The following is a 14,100-nucleotide window of genomic DNA, read 5'->3' on the forward strand; positions in this document are numbered from 1 at the left end:
GCCTGAGCCTGAAAACTGTCGTTCTGTATGCCAGGATCTCAGGGTCTTCCTGCTGTGCCCTAGTTAGGGCTGAATAGCCTATTCCTAGGAACAGGCCTTGACAGACTTGATCTCAGGGTGGGACCATGTTGGTCTTACCCATGATCTGTTGGATGTCCGTGATAAACTCAGACACTTATTTCAGCACCAGTGTCAATGAGGAAGTGCCTTCGTCAGCCATTTTCTGTACCAGGTTGTGCCCTGGTTAGTGGGCTACTATAGTGGACAAATTCATTGCTATTATTCCCCACTTATTTCTTCTGAATAAACATTAAAGCAAAATCGAATGGCCATTGATGAGTGATGTCCATTTGTTGTTGAAGGAGGGAAAATGCCAGTAAAAAAAATGTTTTGGAGACCCTGTCGCTTTGCCTTGGAAAGTTGACATGCCTTCACATCATTTACTTGGAGAATTAAAAGAAAGAAAAATAATCTTCTGCCACTCAAAGGTTTTCACTTCAAAGCATATTTTAAAGTAACTGTAGAGACCCTTCCAGAGCTCCCAATAAAAGACAAACTCCCACTGTTTCAGTTCTGAACCAAACCCTCTTTTTGAATGCAGGGGCTGACTCAGGAAAAGTAGGAGCTCTTCAGTGTCTGAATGGCACAGGGGATGAAATGCAACAAATTTTGCTGACATGGAAGTACACAGGCATTTTCTCAATACATTCATATAGGTGCTGAGACAAATGAAGATGTCAAAGTGATGTAATAATTGTTGGTGTCAACACCTTCTATACTCTTCTAGATGAGCTGCTGTGAGTTTAGAGGGAAATAGCAGAACATTTGAAGGAATAGTCCTGTCATATGAAATTTTTACATCAGTGTTGTGAAATCTGGATAATCTATTCAGAATAAAAATGTTAATGATCTTAATATTGATGCGTAAGATCTATGTTGCGAACTTATAGCAGTAGCTTGAAGACTTCCAATGTCTTTGCAGCCACAAGAACTTCGCTTCATTCTACAACAAAAACCCCTGGATTGTGTGTCCAATGTTTTGGTTTCTCTAAGGATTCTTCTCACGCGTCCAGTATCAATGGTAAGAGGTGAATGTAGTTTCTCAAAGCTCAAACTTACATACACTCAACAATGTTGTCATGGAGATTAGATGGCTTGGCAACTCAATCAATTGAACATGCCCAGGCATTAGCACTTGATCTGATTGAATTTGTGACAAAATTTGCAAAGGAAATGGCTTGCGAAGTGAGATTCTGATGTGCATGAAATTGAATGTGTTACAAGATAAATTTTAACAATTCACAAGATTATTACCAGGAGGTTATGTTTAAAACCCAGTTTGTCTGTTTCTCTGTAAGCAAAATGTAGTTCTAACATGTTGTATTGATTACGCCAAGTAGCCTTAAAAGGTAGATAGACTTAAAGGTGTGAAGTAAAAGGTTTGAATGTTGTGTTGCCCTTGGCAGAGGGATTCATTCTACTGAATGCCAAAATATTTTCTTTTGTATTTTGAGTTAAAATGATCAGATTGATGTTACTTATTCTTCCAATTTAAAATTAATTTAGCAATTTCAAGTTTTGTGGTTTTCATTTTTTTCTACAAAACATGTTTTTGAAAATTGAAGTTGTCAATTTTGGGGGGGGGGGGTGCAGTTAGTCGGCCTTGCCTAGGGTGCAAAATAGTCTGGAATCAGCCCTGCACCCAGGACTAATCCACAGAACACTACAGCTCAGAAACAGGCCCCTTCAGCCTTTCTAGTTCACCCCGTCCAACTGACCTGCACCCAGTTCATAGGCCTTATATTTTCCGTGAAGGGCTCAGGCTGAGTTCCTCCATAATTTTGTTTTGTTTACTACAATCACAATGACTACAGCCTATTGTGTTTCACTCTTCACCAATATGCTCCTAATCCCACTGACCTGCACCAGTCCATCACCCTCTGCACCTCTCCTGTCCAAATTCTCCTCGGTAAATTTGAGCCCACATTCCCACCACGCTTTGTGAAGACACCCCCTTTCACCCTGTGTTCTTTAGTTTGTCTCTCACCCAACCTCATGGTCCAAAAGGAAATTGGACAAGCAAACAAGGTCTGCTCGGCCGCCCGTAAGAAGACAATCTGCACGCTTGCTGTCACACTTTTCTTTAGCACGGGAATAATGGAATATTTATTTACTGCTTTCATGCCTCGGAGTCTCTTTAATGCATTATTTAAACTTTATCAATCATTTTTAAGGTCAAATTAGAACCATGGCCCTTATTGCTCCCATTTGGTTTTCCTCAAGAGGTTGAGAGAGGTCTACAAGATTATAAGAAGCATCGATAGGGTGGACAGTCAGTGCCTGTTTCCCAGGACAGAATCAGCAAACACCAGAGGACATGTGTACAAAGTGAAGGGAGGGGAGACATCAGGGGTGTTTTTTTTTTACTACACAGAGTTGTGGATGCCTGGAATACCTTGTGGGGATGGTGGTGGAGGTTGAAACATTGGGGCATTGAAGAGACTCTTAAGACAGACACAGGAATGAAAGAAAAATAGAGGGTTACGGGATAGGGGGGCTAGTACTTTTTAAAAAAGGAATATATGGGTCAACACAACATTAAGGGCTGAAGGGCCTGTGCTATAGTGTTCTATGTTCTAAGAGGAAATATTGTTGACTATCTCTGAAGTGAATTTTAGCTTTTACCTCTGATAGCTAGACGGGGAATCTTGATGAAATGGACAGTAACCCACCTATTCATACTCAATGGTTACAGGAGGCCGTGTCCTTCCTAAGTTTAGAAAAAAATCAGACAAAGATATAAAGGTGAATTTTTACAAGACATGGGGCCCCATTCATGGAGTATTACCATAACTTAAAGAGTTAGGGTATTTGGATGTTCCTGAGAAGCATTGTCCGGTTTCCGAATGTCAACCTTCGTTTCCTATGTATATTACATATCCAAGCTTGCCTTGTTTAGAGGGATTTGATTAAAGTGGGGGAGGGGGGGTGCTCTTTTTTCTTTTCCTTTGTGGTTTTATTTTTCAATATTTTTGATATAGTGGGTTTGATGTGAAAGAGTGCACACAATTTATATTAAGTACTAGCAGGTTACCCGGGAAATAAAATACTCATTACCCAACAATCTTCATGATAATTCTGCATAAATACGTTTTTTTTTTCTGTGTCCTGCTGCCTGTCCCTTTCATTTCTGGAACCATCAATAGAGGTGAGACTTATGTTCTTCTGCTGTCTCTGTGCTTTCCCCTTTGTCCGACTCTATGGACTTGTAAGGAGGTTCTGCCAATGTTGCTTTGTTTTTTTTGGCCATTTTGAACTGTGTTTGGCCACTTGTTTTTATTCTGAATGTACATTGATATACAGCCTTGTAACTAATTGAGGTGTCCCTGGTGCAAAAATATTTTTGAACTTCATATGACCTTAAAGGTTAAATTCAATATGGTCATGACATTCAACATCAAATGTTATCCCTACTGAACCTCCTTGGACATTTCCAGAGTGCTCCATGTTAATTTGCATGGAAAACAGACAGACATGCACAACATTCGATGTTCAATTTTTTTGTTTTTTTTTCCTTATACTCTTATTCAATCTATGTTTTTTTAAATTAAACTCAATAAAGATATTCTAAAAAGAAAATTAAACTGCAAAGTCCGTCAACAGCTGGAAAGCAGGGATGAATCTGTCAATGGAAGTGTCTTCACCTGCTGTCCTAGGGCAGGTTCCCCCTCCAACTGTGGAAACCTGGCAGCTGGCTGCTTCTTCTGGGTCATTCTTGCGAGTCAGGGGAACCTCTGTCCTGAGTGTGGGACCCCCAGAGTGGGTCTCCCATCTCCCCAGATGCTCCCCATGTCCGGGGGTTGGTCAAACAGACCTCGTCTGAGGTCTCTCCCCATTGGTTCAATTCCAGGAGCTTCCACTTCTCAATGGTTCAGCTCTAGTTCCATATAACTCATTGGTTCAGTTTAGGTACCCACACTCCCTATTTGTTCATTTCCCAGTACCCACACTCCCCATTGGTTCGTTTCCCAGTACCCACACTCTACATTGGTTCATTTCCAGGGACCCTACAGACCCCATTGATTCGTTTCAAGGCACCTATATTCCTGGTTGGTTCATTTCCAGGTGCCCACACTCCCCATTGGTTCATTTCCATACACTCACAGTCCCCATTGGTTCAGTTCCAAGAGCCAACGCATCTCATTGATTGAGCTCGAGCTGCAGAGGGCACCCTCCACCCAGCTTCCTCGACGGTTCAGGAGCTTGAAATCCTCGCCCAGGGATGGGAAGTGTCCCAAGGGGTGTGGGAACCAGCGGGGGAGGGGTAGACCATAAGAGGGTGGGCTTAGGGCCCTGGTAGAGGGTCCTGGATCCCAGGGAACAGAGGATTCTGGTCGGAACTCCAGGAGGCTAGAGGATGGGTTATGGGTTATGGTCAGGGGCCATGAACACTAGGGGGTGAGTTTGGACCCCGGTTGGGATTCCTGGGGATTGGTTCAGAGCCCCAGAGATACACTGGAGTCATGAACCCTGGTGAGGGTCCCAGAAGATGGGGAATGAGTTTTAAGACCCCAGCTGAAGGACCCATACACTAGGATCAGATTTAAAGCCCCAGTACATAGTCGGGCCCCAGGAATGGGTTTAAGGCCCCGGTTCAGAGTCAGGATCCTGGGGAACAGGTTTTAAGGCCCCAGTTCAGAGTCGGGTCCCGAGGAACAGGTTTAAGGCCCCGGTTCAGTAGTGGCCACAGGGAACAGGTTTAAGGCCCTGGCTGAGAGTCTGTGGCCCCGCCCCGGGCCCCAGGCACGTCACTGTCGTGGGCAAAGCGGCAGCGGACGCCGTACCGGCACCGACCTTCCTTGCGGAAGGCCAGGCAGATGTCAGGGCCAGTGGCCAGCCCGGGGGTCAGCCGCACATGCTGCTCCAGCAGTCGCTGCCGCTCCTTCCGCTCCTGAGCAAATGGGTTGGCGAAGACCCCTCCTCCCCCTGCCCCAGACTCTAGCTCCGGTGGGGGCAGCTCCGACCGGATTCCCGAGGCAGATCCCTGCTGGGGGGATGAGACCTTCCTTCGATCTGACCTGTGGGGGGAGTGGGAGAAAAGATAGGGGGAGAGAGAAGTGGGGGGGAAGGAAGAGAGAGGGGAGAGAAAGGGGGAGATGGGGGAGGGGGCATGGGGTTGGAAAGAGTGGGGAAGAAAGGGGGAAGTGGGAGGGAGGGAGGGAGGGAGAGAAAGAGAGAGAGGTCGGTGGGGAGGGAAGTGAAGGAATGATTGAAGGAGGATTGATGAGGGGTAGAGAGAGGGGAGGGGGAGAAGGAGAGAGGGTGGTGGGGAGGAGAGAGGGGGATAGGGAGAGAGGGAGAAGGGGAGAAGTGAAGGAAAGATTGGAGGAGGATTGATGAGTAGGCAAAGGGGAGGGGATGATGGAGAGTGGGTGAGCGATGAGACTGGTCCCCCGTACCTACCCAATGCCTCGCTCCCCCGCTTGCCTCTCACTCACCTGCCCACCGCCGCCCTCTCTTCCCCTTCCCCCTCACCCTGTCCCCTCACGGACTGATCTCCTTGCTATTGAAAAAGGCCCCTCAGCCCATCCTGCCATGAATCTATCCCACCCACACCAGTAACAACACACTATATTTGGCCCCATATCCATCCCATTCATGGAACCATCCCAATTTTTCTCTTTAACATTGCAATGGTATTAATCTGGAGCATTGTGTGCAGTTCTGGTCACCTAACTGCAGGAAGGATATCAATAAGGTAGAAAGAGTGCAGAAGGAAGACTTACTAGGATGTTGCCCGGACTTAGGAACTGAGTTACAGGATAAGGTTAAGCAGGTTAGGACTTTACTTCCTGGAGCTTAGAAGGCTGATAGGATCATTAAGAAGGGCTATGGGATGCTGGGCTTCATTAGTAGGGGGACTGAGTTCAAGAATCATGAGGTTAAGTTGCAACTCTACAAATCTCTGGTGAGATCACACCTAGAGAATTGTGTTCAGTTCTGGTCATCTCAGTACAACAAAGATGTGGAAGCTATGGAGAGGATGCAGAGGAGATTTACTAGGATTTGCCTGGATTGGGAAATAAGTATTATGAGGCAGGTTAGCAGAGCTGGAACTTTTCTCTTTGAAGCGTAGAAGGATGAAAGGAGACTTCATCGAGGTCTACCAGAGATGGACAGCCAGCACCTGTTTCCCAGGGCAGGAATAGCAAACACCAGAGGACATCTATACAAATTTTAATATTTTTTCAAAATTTAGACATCCAGCACAGTTACAAGCCCTTTTGGCCCACAAGTACGAGCCACCCAATTAGCCGCCACCTCAGGTATGTTTTGGAGGGTGGGAGGAAACCAGAGCCCCTGGGTAAAACCCATGCAGACAGGGTGAGAACATACAAACTCTATTTGAACCACAGTCCTGGTTGCTGGCGCTGCAAAGGCATTGGGCTAACCACTACACTGACTATGCCACCCCTAAGTGAGTTTAGGTGAGACATCAGGTGTGAGTTTGAAATGTACTGGGGGAGTAGGTTAATGGTTCGCAAATTGAGCACCACGGACTCATGGGCTGAAATGGCTTGTTACCGTGCGAGATGCCCAAAGTTGTTTTTTTTTAAAAATGCAGAATTGTGGGGGGTCTGGAATTATTTGCCAGTGATGATGGTGAAGCTGGAACATTAAAGGTGTTTAAGAGACTCTTCAGCAGGCACATGGATGGAAGAAAAAGAGGGTTACGGGGTTGGTAGGATTTAGTATTCCTTTGGTAAGAATATATGGAATTTAATGGAAGTGTGAGGTGATGCATTTTGCAAGGGCAAACCAAGGTAGGAGATATACAGTTAACGATAGGGCATGAGGAGTGTGGAGGAGCAGAGATCAGATGTATTATTTCCTGAAGGTGGCATCACAGATGGACAGGGTTGTGAAGAAAACTTTTGGTATCTTAGCCTTTATAAATCAAAGTACTGAGTATATGAGTTGGGATGTTATGTTGAAGTTGTTTAAGACATCAGTGAGGCCAAATTTGAAATATTGTGTGCAGATCTGGGCAGCTAATCATAGGTAGCATATCATTAAGATTGAAAGAGTGCGGAGAAGATTTACTAGGATGTTGCTGGGTCTTCAGAAACTGAGTTACAGGGAAGGTTAAACAGGTAAGGACTTTATTCCCTGGAGCATAGAAAAATGACACGGCTATCCTAGTGGTCAGCGCAACATCTTTATAACACCAACAATCGGGACCAGATCGTGGTTCAAAGCTAGGGCTGTCTGTAAGGAGCTTATATATTCTCCCTGTATCTGGATGGGTTTTCCCCAGGGGCTCCGGTTTCCTCTCATTGTTCAAAATGTACCAGGGATGCAGGTTTATGAACTCATGGTCTGGAATGGCCTGTTACCATGCTGTGTCTCAATTTAAAATTAAAATGAAGGGAGATTTGATTATTTAAAATTATGAGGGGGAGAGACAGAGTAAATGTATGTAGGCTTTTTCCACTGAGGGTAGGTGAGATACAAACCAGAGGAAAGGGGTTAGGGTGATGCTAGCATCGAGGGACTCCCCCGGATACCTGCGCTCCGCAGCACTTCCCCGGATCCCTGCGCTCCCCGGCATTCCCCCAGATCCATCCACTCTACCACACTCCCTGGATCTTTCTGCTCCCCAATACTTCCCCAGATCCCTCTGTTCTACAACACTTTTCACTGCAATACACGTCCAGATCTGTTCCAGGGAGATGGCGAAGAATTGGAAAATGGCAAATATGCTCCACTTGTTCAAAAAAGGTAATAGGGAGAATCTGGGAATCATAGACTGGTGAGTCTTACACCAGTTTTGTGTAAATAGGATATACGAGCATTTGGAGAAGTACAGTCTACTCAAGGATAGTCAGCATGGCTTTGAGAAGGGAAGGTCATTTTTTTGAGACGGTAACAAAAGAAATTGATGAGGGTGGCCTGGTAGATGTGGTTTACATGGATTTTAGCAAGGCACTGACAAGGTTCCCCACAAGAGAATGATCCAAAAAGGCACAGGAATAGTGGAACCTTGGATATGTGGATAAAAAATTGGCTTGGAAGAAAGCAGAGAGTAATTGTGGAAGTAAAGTATTCTGCCTGGTAACTAATGGAGTGCCGCAGAGATCTGTTCTGGGATCCCAGCTCTTTGTGATTTTTATAAATGACCTGGATGAAGAGGTGGATGGATGGGTCAGTAAGTTTGCAGATGGCACAAAGGTTGGAGGAGTTGTGGATGGAGCTGAAGGTTGTCAAAGGTTACAAGAGGATATAGATAAGATGCAGAGTTGGGCAGAAGAATGGCAGATGGATTTCAATCCCAATAAATGTGAGGGGATTTATTTTGGAAGGGCAAACCAGAAGGCTGAGTACAGGGTTAATGTACTGTTTCATAATAGAGGGACGTTGGGATCCAAATCCATACATCCCTCAAGGTCACTGCACAGGTTGATAGGATACTTATGAAGGCCTATGGGATGCTGGGTTTCATTAATAGGGGGGATTGAATTCACGAGTAGAGAGGTCATGTTACAACTCTACAAATCTCTGGTGAGACCACACTTACACAATTGTGTTCAATTCTAGTCATCTCATTATAGGAAGGACGTGGAAGCTGTGGAGAGGATGCAGAGGAGATTTACCAGGTTGTTGCCTGGAATGGGAAACAAGTCTTGAGCCAAGGTTAGCAGAGTTGGGACTTTTCTTTTTGAAGCGTAGAAGGATGAGAGGAGACTTGATAGAGGTCTACAAGATTATGAGAGACATAGATAGGGTGGACAGCCAGCACCTGTTTCCCAGGGCAGGATTAGCAAACTCCAGAGGAAATGTGCACAGAGGGAAGTTTAAAGGAAACACCTTTACACAGAGAGCTGTGGGTGTCTGGAATGCCTTACCAGGGATGGTGGTGGAGGCTGAAACATTGGGGGCATTTAAGAGACAGGCACACGGATGAAAGAAAAATAAAGGGTTACAGGGTAGGGAGGGTTTAGTTTTTTTTAAGGAAAATATGGGTCAGCACAACATCAAGGGCTGAAAGGCCTGTACTGTGCTGTATTGTTCTCTCCCTCTGCTCAACAACAAGACCCCAGATCCCTCGGCTCGACACCACTCCCCCATGCTCTCCCCTTCTCTGGACCCCCCCCCCTGCATCCTCCCTCCCCCCGTCTGCCCGCTTCCTTCACCCACCCTCCCTCCTCACCCCTCTCTCCCACCCACCTTTGCTGCCCTCCCCCACCACCCTCTCTCCCTTCCCTATTACCCACTCTATTTCCCTTCTCTCCCTTCCCCCTCTATTCCTGCATCTCTCTATACCTCTCTCCCTTCCCAATTCCCACATCTATTCCCCTTCTCTCTCCAACACCTCCCTCTTTTCCCTCCCCACTCCTTAATCTATCTCTCTCCCCTCGCTCTCTCTACTCCCCTCTCTTGACCCTTACTCTCTCCCACTCACTCTCTCCCTATCCCCCCTCCCTACTCTCACTCCATTCTATTTTTCCCTCGCTGAATTCCCCCTCTCCATTACCCCCTCGGTCTATTCCCTCCCTACCTCTCACTCACATCCCCACCCCCACCCGCTATCCTGTAGCTGCCACTGCTCCCTGCTGCTCTGACTCGACTCCGCTTCCCGTCTCCCCTTCTTTCTCTCTCCCGTTCTCCACTCTCCTCCTCTCCCTATTCCCCTTCTCATTCACTCTATTTCCCCTCTCTTCAACCACATCCCTCCCTCTCTCTCTTCCTCCCTCCTCTTTCCAATCCCCCGTCTCTCTCTCTCTCTCTCTCTCTCCGGTACCTGCCGCTGCTTCCCTGCGCCCAGGGACTCGGCTCTGATTCCCCGTCGCTCCCGGACGACCCATAGTCCGCGACCAGTGCCGCCATCTTCCGCCCGAGCATGACGTGTTCGGAACCACCATTGCGCATGTGTCCCAGACTCAGAACCTGCCTCCTGGATGACGTCACGGCAGCAAAACACGCCCACCTATATTAAATCGACAACCTGCCCATCTAGTTACGATACGGAGATACCGAAACCTGTCTTAAATAAGTGTGCGATCCACACCACCCGTATTACCAATAATAATTGTGAAAAATTCTCTATGGCCAGTCGAAATCAAAGGTTTCAAGCTGAAATGTCTAGGATTCCCTTATTTCCCGACAGATGTTGGAGGATTGGAGGTTAATTGTCCTTGTTAATTGCCCTCGACACTTGACTGTGGAGAATTTGAGGGAATGTGAGGTGAATAAATATTATTGTCGTAAAAAGACAAAATGTAGGACCAATGTTTCGGGCCTGAGCCCTTCCTCAAGCTTTGACAAAAGGCAGGCAGACACCTGAATATAAAGCTGAGGGAGAAGGGAAAAAGGGTAAGGGGAGGAACGTGGGAGAACAGACAACGGTGATAACTAGACATGGAGAGGAGGATGGGAGACAAAAAGTGAGAATTGATCAGGGGACAGGGGTGGCTCTGTGAATGAAGAGCAAATATAAAGGAGAAGGGATGGGGACAGGGTCTCACAGAAACCAGAGAGACTCAGTGTTAGTGGCATCTGGTTAAGAGAGAGAGAGAAAAAAGGATTGGGGAAGGGGGAGAGATGGGGTGGGGATTCAAGGAACCCAGAGGAAGTCGATGTGAGTGTCATCTGGTTAGAGAGTGCCTAGACAGAACATGAGGATTTGTTCCTCAAATTTGTTGGTAGTCTGTCTGGCAGTGCTTGACACCATGTCAGCATGGGAATGATGAGAATGGGGTTGGGAATGGAAATGGGTGGCCACTGGGAGATCCCCGCTATTGTGATGGACAGAACTGAAGTATGAGAGAGGCGATCTCTCAGTCTATGACTAGTCTCTCCAGTGTAGACAACAAAGGGAGGACCAGATGCAGTAGATGACCCCTGCAGATGCTTCACTTGGAAGCACTGTTTGGGCCCCTATTGGGCTGAAGAGCCTGTTGATCACAGTCTGACTCTAATTCTCCAGGGAACAACACAAATCGAAGCATGTATTATGAAGTGTCAAAAGAGGCAAGTGGAACCTTACTCCACCAACAGTGGAGAGATCTCAGGAAAGGTTGGTTTGGACCAACATTTCTCTTCTTCTTTGGCTTGGCTTCGCGGACGAAGATTTATGGAGGGGGTAAAAAGTCACCAACATTTAAAACTCTATTTAAACACATTGACTCTGGACAGATAAACTTTATCATAGTCACAGGGACTGCAATTGTTTCTGGGGGTTGTTTCTTTCTGCTGAGTGATGCACTATCAATAAATGTGTAGCGGCACTATGGGGCAATCCATCTCCCAGGAGGCATCAAACCTGCCACGTGACGTCAGTGCATGGTCATGTCAGTGTGCGTTGAGCGCGTGATTCTGGCTTTTAAAAGATTGTGTGGGGGATGAGGAGTAAATCCGTTTGATTCACTCCAAAAACACCTTGTTTGTGGTTATTTTGTCGTGTCCACTGTTATTCCAGTGGCCACAATTGGTGACCCTGATTAGCCCAAAAGCATATTTTTGGTCAAACATGTACTCTGCAGACATTGCTGCGAAGCTACCACCTTTCTGGACAGCTGAGCCTGAACTGTAGTTCCAACAGGTTCGTGTGGCACGGTCCTAACAAAAGATGTTACACAAATGGCAAGGTCCTGCATTGTCTGCCAGAAAGCAAAAGTTCAGAGGCATACTAAGGCACCACTGCAGTCCTTCCCAGCAGTTACTCGGTGTTTTGCTCATGTCCACATGGGCATCATTGGTCTGCTTCCTGTTTCAAGAGAATACTGTTATCTTTTTACAGTAATAAACAGGTTTACGTGTTGACCTGAGGCCGTGCCTATGGTAGATGCTAATACAGACACTTGTGCTCGGCCGTTCCTCAGTTCCTGGGTGTCTCGTTTTGGCTTACTGGCGCATGTTACTTCAGATAGAGGACCATAATTTATTTCCTCGCCATGGATGGCCTTGTCTCACTTGCTCAGTACAACAGTTCATCATACAAATGGCTATCATCCCCAGGCCAATGGAATGGTGGAAAGATTTAATCGACATCTCAAGTCAGCCTTAATGGCTCGGTTAGATGCCCCAAACTGGGCTGATGAGCTGCCATTGGTATTACTGGGCATTAGAACAACTCCAAAGGAGGACCTCCAAGCTTCATCTGCCGATCTCATGTACTGCACACTATTGGTGGTCCCAGGGGAGTTCGTCCCCTACCATTTCAACTCCAGCAATGATCCTAAGGAACTGTTGAGCAGGCTAAGGGAGACTATAGGAAAATTGACCCCTATACCACCATCTTCTCACGGAGAACACTCTTTCTTTATACCCGAAGATCTTAAAAACTGCAAATATGTCTTTGTCCGTAGGGGAACACTTGGTCAACCTTTGCAGACGCCCCATGAAGGATCTTATAGGATACTCAGACGAACTAGGTCGACCTGTATTTTGGACATTGGAGGGAAGCCACAGTCTTTCACTGTTGATAGGCTTAAACCAGCTCATGTGGACAAGTCTTCCTTACTGCAGCAGCCAACCTTCTGTCACAGAGGTTGACAACCTAAAAGACAGACAAACCTTTCTGTCATTTCTGGAGGGGGAGGTGGGTGAGGGGTTAGGGCTGTGTAGCAGCACTATGGCGGCACTACAATTCCCAGGAGGCAGCAAACTGGCCATGTGATGTCAGTGTGTGATGATGTCAGTGCACGTTGAACACGTAATTTGGGCTTTTAAAATGTTGCACGGGTGATGAAGAGTAAATCTGTTTGATCCACTCTAAAAATCCCTTGTGTGGTTATTTTGATGTGTCCAATGCAATTCCAATGGCCACAAACTCAGAAGACTTGAGTAACGGAACTATAGGATTTTATTTACAATAAACTTGAAGGTCATCCTAAGCTGTGACCCAGGCTTTCTGGGGAGGGGTTATGATGTTGGAGCTTTTAGACTGGGTCAAAAGGGAGGAGCCACGGCTCCAGCCACAGGATGGGACAGAGCCAAATTAGTGATATCCATTAATATTAATTGTCATATATTTCAATGTATTTATCCTATCAACCCATTTTTACCTCTGTGCCACCTCTTCAACCCGTCCATCTCTCTTCCTATAAAATCACACTTTTGAATGTTCTTATTCTTTACCAATTAATATGAAAATAACAAAAAACTATAAAAGGACTAGAGTTGTAGAAAAGAAAACAACAGAGATCGCCCTTAATGAGTTGCCTTTGCTACCTCGCAAGACAACCACAATCGTTTTACTTCATGGGTTACGGTATATACCACAATTGTCAACTGATTTCTCAGTAGACTATCCCTCCCCCATCCCCAGCCCTCCCCCAGAGAAATCACAATATATTATTCTAAACAATAAAACAAAGCTTTTTTTTTAAATCATAATCCAACTATTAACTTTCAAACCTATTTATATAATTATTTTTAACAGTCCTTTTGTTATTTTCCTTACTCTTCTTCTTGTTTATTTGCCAATTGCTCCACAAAGTGACAGACTTCTCCTGGATCCGAAAACAGTCTACTTTGTCCACTGGGAACGAATATCTTCAAAACTGCAGGATTACATAAACAAGGTTGTAACCTTTACTCCATAGTAACCTAGTCCTGAGGATTTAGAATGTGTAGGAAACAGAACTAACACTTTGTCACCAGGTTTAATATTTCTCATCTTTACCAAACCTTAATCTTCTGTTGAGTGGCCCATTACAGGCCCAGAGGACCCCAAAACCCAGCAGCAACATAAATTCTCCAAGACAAATAGTTACTTAAATAGAGTTGCTTTTAATTTTCTTTAAACATAAAAATAGGATCAAAGTTTAACTTATTACTATTAATTTATTCCTTCTAATTTTAAGTGCATATGCATGTAATGTATATCTTTTCAGGAAAGTTCTTTGCTTTAATAGTCCAGTCATTCAGTTCTCACTCCTCCAAGCTCACCAGTATCATGAAATTCTTATACTGTGTGCAGAATTTAACATTTATGAATTTTCACCAGGCTCTGGTGCTTACAGGTAAATGGTTAATGTTCAGGAAAGTTCTAGTTGGTTTCAGAGAGATTTGTTGCTCGTTGGACACACACAAACC

At 45.5% G+C, this 14,100-nt stretch overlaps 1 long non-coding RNA gene and 1 pseudogene across 1 annotated transcript; one reads left to right on the forward strand and one right to left on the reverse strand.

Annotated features, from left to right (window-relative positions):
- The window catches only part of LOC138763116 (zinc finger protein 229-like), a 93,301-nt pseudogene that overhangs the window by 28,576 nt on the left and 50,625 nt on the right, over positions 1-14,100 (forward strand).
- Positions 3,545-9,907, reverse strand: LOC138763123 (uncharacterized). Its single transcript, XR_011357326.1, has 2 exons — positions 9,803-9,907; positions 3,545-5,078 (listed from the first exon to the last, which is right to left on the reverse strand). It is a non-coding gene; the product is annotated as an uncharacterized lncRNA (long non-coding RNA).

Source organism: Narcine bancroftii, chromosome 5 (assembly GCF_036971445.1).
Source record: "Narcine bancroftii isolate sNarBan1 chromosome 5, sNarBan1.hap1, whole genome shotgun sequence".
Lineage (NCBI taxonomy): Eukaryota > Metazoa > Chordata > Chondrichthyes > Torpediniformes > Narcinidae > Narcine > Narcine bancroftii.